This window comes from Mandrillus leucophaeus, unplaced genomic scaffold (genome assembly GCF_000951045.1).
Source record: "Mandrillus leucophaeus isolate KB7577 unplaced genomic scaffold, Mleu.le_1.0 Scaffold1075, whole genome shotgun sequence".
Lineage (NCBI taxonomy): Eukaryota > Metazoa > Chordata > Mammalia > Primates > Cercopithecidae > Mandrillus > Mandrillus leucophaeus.
Genome location: NW_012098932.1, coordinates 153,656 through 166,185, shown reverse-complemented (window position 1 = coordinate 166,185; position 12,530 = coordinate 153,656).

Genomic DNA, 12,530 nt, shown 5'->3' with positions numbered 1-12,530 from the left:
CAAGAACATCTTCATGCACCAGCAGAGTGTTCACATGTCAACTCCATGGGGATGAAAGGTCCTTTTCTTGGGACCCTTCTAGACCTCGACCTATGTATCTCTTCAACTGGCTGTTCATTTTTATCCTTTAAAATACACTTTATGAAAGACAAGTAAGCGTTAAGTGCCTCCCTGAGTTCTGTGTGCTGAGCTTGCAAATTATTCAAACCCTAAGAGAGTCATGGGAATCTTGATTTATAGCCAGTTAGTCAGAAGCACAGGTAAAACAACCTGGGGTGGGCTTGTAATTGGTGTTGGAAGTAGGAGGCAGTTTGGGGACTGATTCCTCAACCTCTAAGAGATCTGATGCTATCTCCAGGTAGATAGTATTGGAAATGAATTGGAGAGCACTCAGCTGCTGTTCTGCTGCAGAATTAATTGCTTCCATAATATATGGGAAAAAATTCACACACATCTGGTGTCAGTGTTGTGTTGTGAGAATGTAGTGGGAGAAACCGAGTTTGTTTTTCCACTCATACATATCCCTGAAAGTAAATGGATTAAACTCTCCAATCAAAAGATAAAATAGCTGAATGAATAATAATAAAAAAAGACTGAACTATATGCTGCCTACAAGAGATTCACCACACCTGTACAAACACACATAAACTGAGGGTGGAAGGGTGGAAAAAGATATTTCATGCAAAAGGAAACCAAAAGAGAGCAAGACTAGCTATGCTTATCAGCTAAAATAGACTTTAAGTCAAAAACTGTGAAATGGGACAAAGATGGTCATTATATAACCATCAAGGGGTTGATTCATCAAGAGGATATAAAATTTTAAATGTTTATGCACCCAACAATGGGAACCTAAATGTGTCAGGCAAATATTAATAGATCTGAATGAAGAAATAGACTGTAATACAATAATAGTAGGGGATTTCAATGCTCCACTTTCAGCAATGGACAGATCATCCAGACAGAAAATCAAGAATGAAAATATTGGACCTAAACTGCACATTTAGATGAAATGAACCTAACAGGCGTATACAGAACATTCTATCCTATAGTTGCAGAATGTACATTCTTCTCAAGTGCACATTCTCCAGGATAAATCATTTGTCATGGCACAAAACAAGTCTTGAGAAAATTGCAAAGACTGAAATTATATTAAGTACCTTTTCTAGCCACAGTAGTATGAAACTAGAAATCAATAACAGGAGGAACTCTGGAAAATTCACAAATACATGAAAATTAAACAACATGCTCCTGAACAACCAAAAGGTCAATGAAAAATTAAAAGGAAAATTAAAAAAAATCCGGAGACAAATGAAAATGGAAACACAATATACCAAATTTATGGGATGCAGCAAAAGCAGTTCCACAGGGAAGTTTATAGCAATAAACACGTACATCAAAAAAAAAAAAAAAAAAGAAAATCTCAATTACAAAACCAAATGTTACACCTCAAGAAACTAGAAAAATAAGAAAAAAATAAGTCAAAGTTAGTAGAAGGCTGGAAATGGAAAATATCAGAGCAGAAATAAATGAAACAAAGACTATAAAACAAGAGAAAAGATCAATGAAACTAGAAGATTTTTTTTTTTTGAAAATAAACAAAATCAACAGACCCTTAGCTAAACTAACTAGGAAAAGAAGAGAGGAGAATGAAATAAATAAAATCAGAAATGAAAGAAAAGATATTACAACTGATACCACAGAAATGCAAAGGATCATAAGAGGCTACTATGAACAATTATATACCAAAAAATTGGATAACCTAGAAGAATGGATAAATTCCTAAACACATACAACCTACTAAGACTAAATCATAAAAAAGAAAATCTGAACATATAATGAATGTAAAATTTGAATCAGTAATAAAAGTTCTTCTATGAAAGGAAAACCTGGGACCTGATGACTTCTCATTGCTGAATTCTACCAAACATTAAAGTAGAACTAATACCAATTCTTTTTAAACTCTTCCAAAACATTGAAGAAGAGGGAATACTTCCATATTTATTTTATAAGGCCAGCACTTACCGTAATACCAAAGCCAAACAAGGATACTACAATGAAAGAAAATTACAGGGCAACATCCCTGATGAATACAGATGCAAAAATCCTCAACAGAATAGCAGCAAACTGAATTCAATATGCATTAGAAGGATCATTTGTCATAATCAACTGGGATTTATCCCAAGGATGCAAGAATAGTTCAACATATGCAAATCTATGTGATACACATTAACAGAATGAAGGACAAAAGCAATATTATCTCAATAGATGCAGGAAAAGCACTTGACAAAATTCAGCAGGCTTTTATGATAAAACTTCTCAACAAACTAGTTATAGAAGGACTGTACCACAACATAATATATGGCATATATGAGAAACCCACAGCTAAAATTCTCAATGGTGAGAAGTTGAGAGCTTTTCCTGTAAGATCAGTAACAAGATAAGAATGTCCACTCTCACCACTCCTATTCAACATAGTACTGGAAGTACTAGCCAGAGCAATCAGGAAAGAGAAAGAAATAACAGCCATTTAAATTGGAAAGAAAGAAGTTGAATTGTCCCTGTTTGAAGACAAATTGATTTTTTATATATATATATATATGATCAAATAACTATATATATATGTGATCAAATAACCATATATATATAAAAAACAATGATGATCCCACCCAAAAAAAAAACCCCACCAAAAAACTGTTGGAATAATAAACAAATTCAATAAAGTTGCAGGAGATAGAATCAACAACAAAAACCAGTAGCACTTTTGAACACTAACAGTGAACTCTCTGAAAAGGAAATCAAGAAAGTGATCCCATTTACATAGCTACAAAATATAAAAATATAATGCTTAGGAATACATTTAACCTTCGTGGTGGAAGACCTGTACAATGACAATTATAAAACATTGATGAAAGAAATGGAAGAAGACACAAATTAATTAAGGAAAGATGTCCTGCGTTTATGGATTAGAAGAATGAATATTGTTAAAATGTTCACACTACCCCAAATTACAGATTCCATGCAATGCTTATCAAAATTCCAATGACATTTTTCACAGAAATTGAAAAAAAATTCTAAAGTATGTGTGGGACCATAGAAGACCCCAAATAACCAAAGCAATCTTAAGTAGAGAGAAAAATACATCATATTACCTGATTTAGAAATAAACTGAAATTCTATAATAGAATGGTACTGGCGTAGCAATAGACACAGTGGGACAGAATAGAGAGCCCAGAAATAAATACGCAAAATTATTTTTGTCAACGTTGCCAATAACTCATAATAGGGAAAGGACAGCCTCTTCAACAAATGGTGTTGGTAAAACTGGATATCCACATGCAGAATGAAATTAGACACTTATCTCACCCCAGATACAAAAATCAACTCAAAATGGATTGAAGATTTAAATGTAAGACCTGAAACTGTAAAACTACTAGAAGAAAACATAGGAAAACGTACCATGACATTGGTCTGGGCAATGACGTTTGAATATGAACCAAAAAACACAGGCAGGTGGGCATGGTGGCTCATGTCTATAATACCAGCACTTTGAGAGGCCGAGGCAGGAGGATCACCTGAAGTCAAGAGTTTGAGACCAGCCTAGCCAACATGGTGAAATCCCATCTCTGCAAAAAAGTACAAAAATTAGCCAGGCATGGTGGCACTCGCCTGTAGTCCCAGCTATTACAGAAGCTGAGGCAGGAGAGTTACTTGAACCCAGGAGGTGGAGATTGCAGTGAGGAGAGGTGGCGCCATTGCGCTCCAACCTGGGCAACAAAGAGAGACTCCATCTCAAAAAACAAACAAACAAATGAACAAACAAACAAACACCAAACACAGGCAACAAAAGCAAAATAGATAAATGGGATTACATCAAACTAAAAACCTTATGCAAAGCCAAAGAAATAATCAAGATAGTGAAGAGACAACCTATGAAATTGGGGAAAATATTTGCAGACTATATATCTGATAGGGGGTTAATATCCAAAATATATGAGGAACTGACACTCAATAGTAAGAAAACAACCCAATTAAAAATGGGCAAAGAAACAAGAGAAAATTTTCAAAAGAAGACATACAAATGGCCCGGAGATATATTAAAATACTCAACCTCACTAATCACCAGAGAAATGTAAACTGAAACCACAATGAAATATCACCTGCTGGAATGGCTATTATCAAAATGAAGAAGGATAAGTGTTGGCAAAGATGTGGAGAAACTGAATCCCTGGTACATTGCTGAAGGGAATGTAAATTAGTACAGTTGTTATGACAAACACTGTGGTGATTTCTCAAGAATTAAAAATAAAACTATCATATGATCCAGCAATCCCATTGCTGGGTATATATCCAAAGGAAAGAGAATTAGTATGTCAAAGAGGTATCTACATTCCTGGTTCACAATAACCAAGATATGGAATCAACCTAAGTATCCACAAATAAATAAATGGATGCAGATGATGTATATTTTCACACAGTGGAATACTATACAGCCTTTAAAAAGGAAACTGTCGTTTGTGACAATGTAGATAAACCTAGAGGACATTATGGTAAATGAAATAAACTAGGTACATAAAAACAAATACTGTATCACTTACTCACATGTAGAACCTAAAAAAGTTGAACTCATAGAAATAGAGAGTAGAATGGTTGTTACTAGGGGCTGGGGTTGGGGAGTGAGTTGGGGAGAAACTGGTATAAGGATACAAAATTTCAGTTTGACAGGCAGAATAAATTCTATTGTACAACACAATGATTATAGTTAACAACAATGTATTCTGTACATAAAAATTGCTAAGACAGTAAATTTTAAGTGTTTGCACCAAAAGAAAAAATGATAAGTACATGAGGTAATGCATATTTATTAGTCTGATTTAGCTATTCCACAGTATATACATATTTCAAAATATTATATTATAGCATACATATACACAATTTTTATTTGTCAATTAAAAATAAGTAGATAAATAAATACATAAATAATTTTTATAAAACCAAATAAAGCACGACAGGTTATACCCAGTCTCTGGAAGTTCATCAGACCTATATGTGCTCTTGGGTGATAGTAGAATTTAGTCTTTGATATCCCATTTCTTATGTGTTTGGTAACAGCACCTCTGTTTTACTTTGGAGAATTATCCCTCCTCCACTCTCAGGTCATGCGGTTTGGGTGAGATGCCATGGGTTAAGTTAGCACATGATAGAGGCCTAGCCAATTAAGGCCTTTTTTCTTCCTGACTGTAGCAATTGGTTCTGTAAGAGGCAGGGGAACCTAGTTGCTTCAGTGAGTCTTGATCTCAGAGTAGGTGTATATTTAACATTGAAAGAAACTGCCAAATTGTTTTATAAAGCGGTACCATTTTATACTCCTTCCAGTAATGTATGAGAATTCTGGTTGCTCCACATTCTTGCCAAAATTCAATGTCATCAGTCTTTTTCATTTTAGCCATTTTAATGGGTGTGTAATAGTATCTCACTCTGATTTTAATTTGTGTTTTCCCTAGTGACTAATGATGCTGATAACTTTTTATTGTGCTTATTGGTCATTTACATATATTCCATCATGAAGTGTCTAATAAGAGTTTTGTCCATTTTTAATTTTTTTTCTTTTTATTGGTATATCTACATATATGTATTCTCTGGATATGAGCGATTTATCAGACATATATGTTGCAACATTTTAACCCAGCGTGCCAGTTTTCTATTCTTCTTTACAGTGTTTGCGATGAGCAGAAGTTTTAAATTTTAATGTAGTGCAATTTATGAAGATTTCATTTAATGGTTTATTGCTTTCTGGATCCTGCCTAAGAAATCTTTGCTTTATTTCAAGTTGTAAAGACATTCTCTTATACTTTCTTCTAGAAGCTTTATGGCTTTAGATTGTAAGTTTGGGTTTTTCATCTATCTGAAAATAATTTTTGTGTTAGTTTTGAGGTAGAGATTAGACTTATTTTTTTCTAAGTGGATATCCACTGTCCCATTACCATGTGATGAAAAAAAGTTTCCTTTCTCATCTGCTATACATTAGTGCATTTAAAGAAATTAATTGGGGGTATTAAGTGGACTTATTTTGTTTCATTCATCTATTTGACTATTATTGTTTCTATATTACCCTCTCTTATTTCATAGATTTATTACCGGTATTGATAATACATCTATTAACAATAATAGGCAAATTAAGTGTTCTAAGTCTTACAGCTTTATTCTTGTTCTTTACATTTTCTAAATTTTTGGATATGATAGACGTGGAAATGTGATACTCAGATCTCCTGTAAAGAAAGGATTCATTGCTTAGCTGGGAGGAGTGTGACGAGTAGACAACCACCAGCTATTAGCTCTTTTGGGGCCCACCTCAGCTTTTGAACTGAGATCACACTCTTCTTAAGATAGTCCCAGCCAATAAATGAAAAAGGCAGTGGTAGCTGAGGTCATGCTGTTCTTGGGGTAACCTTCAGCCAATGACTAAGCAAGGCAGTTGTACAGAACCTAGAAATTTCTGCCTAGCGTAGGTCTCCTCTGATGCATCTCAGTTCTGCAGCTTCTTAATGGACTGGTAGAGACTTCACCTCAGCATTGCCACTTGCCTAACCCCTAGGCCCAATCTCACTTCCTGTCTTTTATTTTTCCATAAGTGTAATTGTCCAATACATTGTTTTCACTTCTATCTCCATCTCAGTGTCTGCTTCCTGAGTGACCTTGTTGCCTCCTAGAAATCAAGCAGTAGATGGAGTTTTGTGACTGAACCACTGCCCAGCTGACCTTGATACTCCATTCCAGGTGGTAGGTGGAAAAATGACAGACCCATTGTTAAAAACTTCAGTGTGGCAACTTGGGAGAATTGCCCCAGTGTATGAGCATGCACTGATATCAGTGTGATGATTCAGGAATGATAACTATTAGGGTAATGGAAATGGGTTATTGTTACTAAGTTTTATGGACACCCAACAGATAGATAATGCAAGACTGAGAACAATTAACAAGCAATTGAATGTTAAATGTTAGAGCCAGAGAGTCTCCTTGCTAGTTTACAAAAAAGCTTTTATCTCATGTAAGGAGCAAAGAAAAAGCTGAAGACCAAACTCAAGATCTAATAGAGTGGTTATATTTCAAAGATGATTGAATGTTCAACTAAAGCAGGTTTCTTATGCCAAAGTCCGAACCCTGATTGGGGGAGCCTAGGACTCTGACACACAAGATGGGGACAATCTGGATGGATGCCTCTGACGATTGATTTCCAGATTTCTATAAATCTTCTGAGCTTGCAGAAGTGTCCCAGTGTTACCCATTAAAAGCTACTCCCCTTCCTTGCCAAATGTGTGATGGGAATACAGTGCTGTTTCTCCTTCAATGAAACAATTCCTCCCTCAGGAACTGACCCACTTTCTCTCCTGGCTGCCAGGCCTATAACCAGCACTGGGTTGCACCATAATCAGTAGGGATGTGCTGTACCTCAGAAAGGAAGAAAACAGTTATACCTAGGGAGTTGCATAGCCTGGTCAGGAGTCAGGGGAGTATCTGTGAGACTGAGTTCTCAATATGCTTGATCCAATGGGCTGGTATAGCATAAGGTTTGATAAGGGATACAGAGTTTAATGTCTGGAAAGAAACTAGGAATTGATGCAAACTCCTATTACCATAACTCCTAGCAGTCTGGAAAAAGCAATGGCCCACAATACATGATATTGAAATACCTGGACTTCTGTAGCAGATGGTACAGGAAGGGACTGAATGGATAAGGGAAGTGAGCATGCTGGAGTAGATTCTTTATCTGGGGCTCGAAGGTCACTAGAGAATTCCGTTCTATGAAAAGGCCTTGGGGACATACGATTCACTCAGACTACTAGGAATGCGCTGATGAGACGAACACTGGAATTACTAAGAAGTTCATGTATGGCTTCCTCTGCAGGCTGGGATAATAGTTGGAGAGGCTGTCACAGGATTCAGGTCACTAACGACCACGGAGATGATTGCCCTCCCCTCCTCACAAAGCAATAGAGGACAGATGGTGGTCCTGGTGTTAAACTTCAGAAGTAGGGGTGGGGTGGGTGGAGCTGTAATTGACACAACAATTAGAAGACAGGAGTGGCAGCTAAGAAAACTTGACCTGCAGAAAGTTGTGGATGTGGTTAACAGAATATATTTATTGCATCTTTAAATCCATTGTAGTTGGGCAGCTGAGAAGGGCACTACTTGACCACTTTGCCAGAAGACAAAAATGGAGAAGCAAGAACCTGAGGTTGCTGCAATAAACAACACCAATCTTTTCTCAGTTTCTGGATCTGAGTTGACTTTTTCAGTTTTTAGACCTCTTTACTGAAGGGGTAGTCAGTACACTAGGAGAAGGACAGTAAAACACTAACAAGTAGGCACTGAAATCCATCTTGTATCCTTTCCAAAGGGCCGATGTCTATAGAGTGGCCAATGACTGCACACTGGGAAAAAGGAAGCACCCAGGCATTTTGGGAAATTTTGGAAAAAGGGTCTGAGTTGCCATTGATATACCCAAAATCTCAACATAGCTCTCCTTTAGAACAGGAGATGCCACCTTAGAAGAGGCACTAGGCCACTAATTAGACAAAATTACTCAATCAGCTGATGTTAGTTTTATTTGCAGCTGACCACAGTGCTGGCATAATGGAAACACAAATGAGGTGGCCACAATGACAGAGACATGGAGGCTATATAAGGCGTCATGGACTAAGATTTTAAAATGGTCAGTCAAGCAACTGTCTCCTCTGGATGTCCTATGTGCCAGCAAGAGAACCTATGCTCTGCTCCTGGGATGATGGTATTCTTTGAAGAGATTAGTCTTTTACTTGGTGGTAAGTTGACTACATTGTTCCTCTCTATTCTGGAAGAGCTGGAATTTTATCCTCTCAAGAGTGGATATCTAAGGATCGTCTTTCTAACCCACAAACCTTAGTGAGATAATTATCCATAGAATTTCATATAACATAGCATTTTACCAGAGAACCAACTTTCTAGTCAAGGAGGTGTTGGAGTAGACAGCTGACCTTGGGATCTACTGGTTGTATTGGATACATCATCATTCAGAAGCTTTCATCCTGATAGATTGTTGGAATAGCCTGCTAAAGGTACAGATGAATCACTGTTCAAGAAAAATACTCTGCAGAGATGGAATACCATTCTTCAGAAAGTGGTACGTGCATTGAAACAGAATTTTATGCAATGCTGTGACCTCAATAGGAACAACAGATGAGTCAGAGAAACAAGGGGTGGAAGCAGGAGAGGCCCTACATAACACCATTGCTAATGACTCAGTGGAGGAATTTGTGATTTCTATGTGCAGCTCTGAGCTTTGCAGAGTTAGAGGCCTCTGTGCCCCAGAACGATACATGTTCACCAGCAAGGGTACAATTGAACTAAAATTTATGGATGCTGTGTGAACCCTCTGGATTAACTGTGTCCAGAAATCAGCAGGCAAGAAGGGAATCCTTGTCTTGTAATTGATTCTGATCTGCAAGGTTTTCACCCCAACAGGAGGCAATGAAGCCCGTGGTTCATCTCACTCTCTTTCCTCTCCTAAGTTTCTTCTAAGGAAGAGAGGCTCACTAGAGCCCTGAAGGAGCTGCTCTCTGGACATGTATGGAAAAGTGAAAGTGCAATGCACAAAAGGTGGATAATGATAGACATGGAGGTATGCTGCTCAGAGTGCCTGTAAAGAGAGGACTTCCCATCTAGGTGAGCAGATGTGGTCTCCTTCAGGATTTGTCTAAGCATATATTTTAAAATCAGGTTTACTAAGGGATAGTGTTTACATTAAAATCAAATTCCTCATTCTTAACTTCTAAGAGTTTTGAAAAATGCATGTAGTTGTGTGGCCACCAATAAAACCAAGATAAGGAACATTTCTGTCACCTCAAGAAGTTATCCTGTGCCCATACATAGTCAATTTCTCCCCATACCTCCATATCCTGACAATCAGTGATCTGTTTTCTGTAGGTATTTTTGACTTTAAAAAGTGTAATAAATGGAATCACTCTGTATATAACCTTTTGAGCCTGCTTTTTTATCATGTAGCATAATACATTTGAGATTCATCTATGTTGTGTTTATCAGACATAGATGAATCTTTTTTATTAGGCATTGTATTCCATTAAATTGATGCATTCCATTTTATAATGAACCACAGTTTGTTTATGCATTTTCCTGTTTAAAGACCTTTGGGCATTTCCTGGTTTTGGTGATTATGAATAAAGCCACTATAAACCCTTGTTACCAGTTTTTCTATGAATATATGTTTTCATTTCTCTTGGGTAAACATCTAGGGATGAAATTGCAAGGCTGTTTACCAAATGTGTTTCATTTTAAAAGAAATGGCCAAACCATTTTCTAAAGTGGCTGTGTCATTTTGCATTTCCACTAATGGTGCATATGTGTTCTAGCTGCTGTATATTCTTCCCAGAATTCGGTATTGTCATTTTCTTTCTGGTAAATATTAGCCATCCTAATGGGTTTGTAGTGGGATCTTATTGTTGCTTTAATTCAAATTTTTCTAATGATGAATAATGTTGAGCATCCTTTCATGTTTTCATTTGCCATTTGAATATCTATTTTAGTGACCAATCTGTTTAAATACCCCCTCCCTTCTTATTGTGCTATTTAATTTCTTGCTATTGAGTTTTGAGAGTTCTTTATGTTTTCTAGATTCAGTTCCTTTACCACATCTCTAATTTGCAAATATTTTCTCACTGTCTGTGCTTTTCTATTTTAATTAATAGAATTTTTTTTTCAGAGAAATTTTTAAGTATATAGAAAATTGAGCAAGTAATACAGAGAGGTTCCATACGCTCCCATCCCACCTCACGGCTTCCCCTGGTATTAGCATCTTGCATTAGAGTGATATATCTGTTACAACTGATTAGCCAATATTGACACATTATTCTTAAATAAAGCCTACGGGTAGTATTAGGGTTCACTCTGTGTTGTACATTCTATAGGTTTTGACAAATACATGATGCCATGCATCCACCATGACAGTGTCATACGGGATAGTTCCAGTGCCCTAAAAATCCCCTATGCTCTACCTATTCATCCCTCTCCCTATTTCTCCCAATTTGTGGTATTTACTGATCTTCTCAGTGCCTATAGGTTTTGCCTTTTCCAGAATGCCATATAGTTGGAAACATATAGTATATATAGTATATAGTATTTTCAGACTGATTCTTTCACTAAACAATATGCATTTTAGTTTCCTCCATGTCGTTTCATGATTTGATAGTTCACTGTTCATTTTTTAAATCATTGAATCAGATTCCATTGTATGAATGTACAATAGTTTGTTTATCCATTTATTTTTGAAAAATATTAATTTTTAATTATAATGTATATATAAGTATATATTCCATTCATCTTTTTAAGAACCATTTGATTACTTCTAGATTTTGAAAATTATGAATAAAGCTACTATAAATGTTCATCTGGTTTTTGTGTGGACCAAGTTTTCAACTCATTAGGGGAAATACCTTGGAGTGCAAAGACGAAATTGTATGGTAAGACTTTTAGCTTTGTAAGATACTGCCAAACTGTCCTCCAGTGTGATTATGCCATTTTGCATTCCCATCAAATGAATGAGAAGTTTCTGTTCCTATTGCTCCACATCAGTACTATCATTTGGTATTGTGTTGGCTTTTTTTTTTTAAGCTTTAACCATCTTAATAGGTGTGTAGTAGTATGTCATTGCAATTACCTAATCATATAAGATGTTGTACATCTTTTTATATACTTACATATACTTATTTGCCATCTGCATATTGTCTTTGTTGAAATGCCTATTCAGATCATTTGTTGATTTTTTAAAATTAAGCAGGAGGCAAAAAAGTCCCTTCCAAGAAGGCTGAATAGGAACAGCTCCGGTCTGCTGCTCCCAGCATGATTGACGCAGAAGATGGTGATTTCTGCATTTCCAGCTAAGGTACCTGATTCATCTCACTGGGACTGGTTGGGCAGTGAGTGCAGCCCACAGAGGGCAAGCCGAAGGAGGGCAGGGCATTGCCTCACCTGGGAAGCACTAGGAGTCAGGGGATTTTCCTTTCCTAGCCAAGGGAAGCCATGACAGACTGTACCTGGAAAATTGGGACACTTGTGCCCCAATACTGTGCTTTTCCAATAGTCTTAACAAATGGCACACCAGGAGATGATATTCTGCACCTGGCTCAGCAGGTCTCATGTCCATGGAGCCTTGCTCACTGCTAGTGCAGCAGTCTGAGATCAACCTGCGAGGCAGCAGCCTGGCAGGGGGAGGGGCATCCACCATTGCTGAGACTTGATTAAGTAAACAAAGTGGCCAAGGAAGCTCAAACTGGGTGGAGTCCACTACAGCTCAGTAAGGCCCTCTGTAGACTCCACCTCTGGGGGCAGGGCATAGCTGAACAAAAGGCAGCAGAAACTTCTGCAGACTTAAACATCCCTGTCTGACAGCTCTGAAGAGAGCAGTGTTCTCCCAGCACGGTGTTTGAGCTCTGAGAATGGACAGACTGTTCCCTCAAGTGGGTACCTGACCCACGTGTATC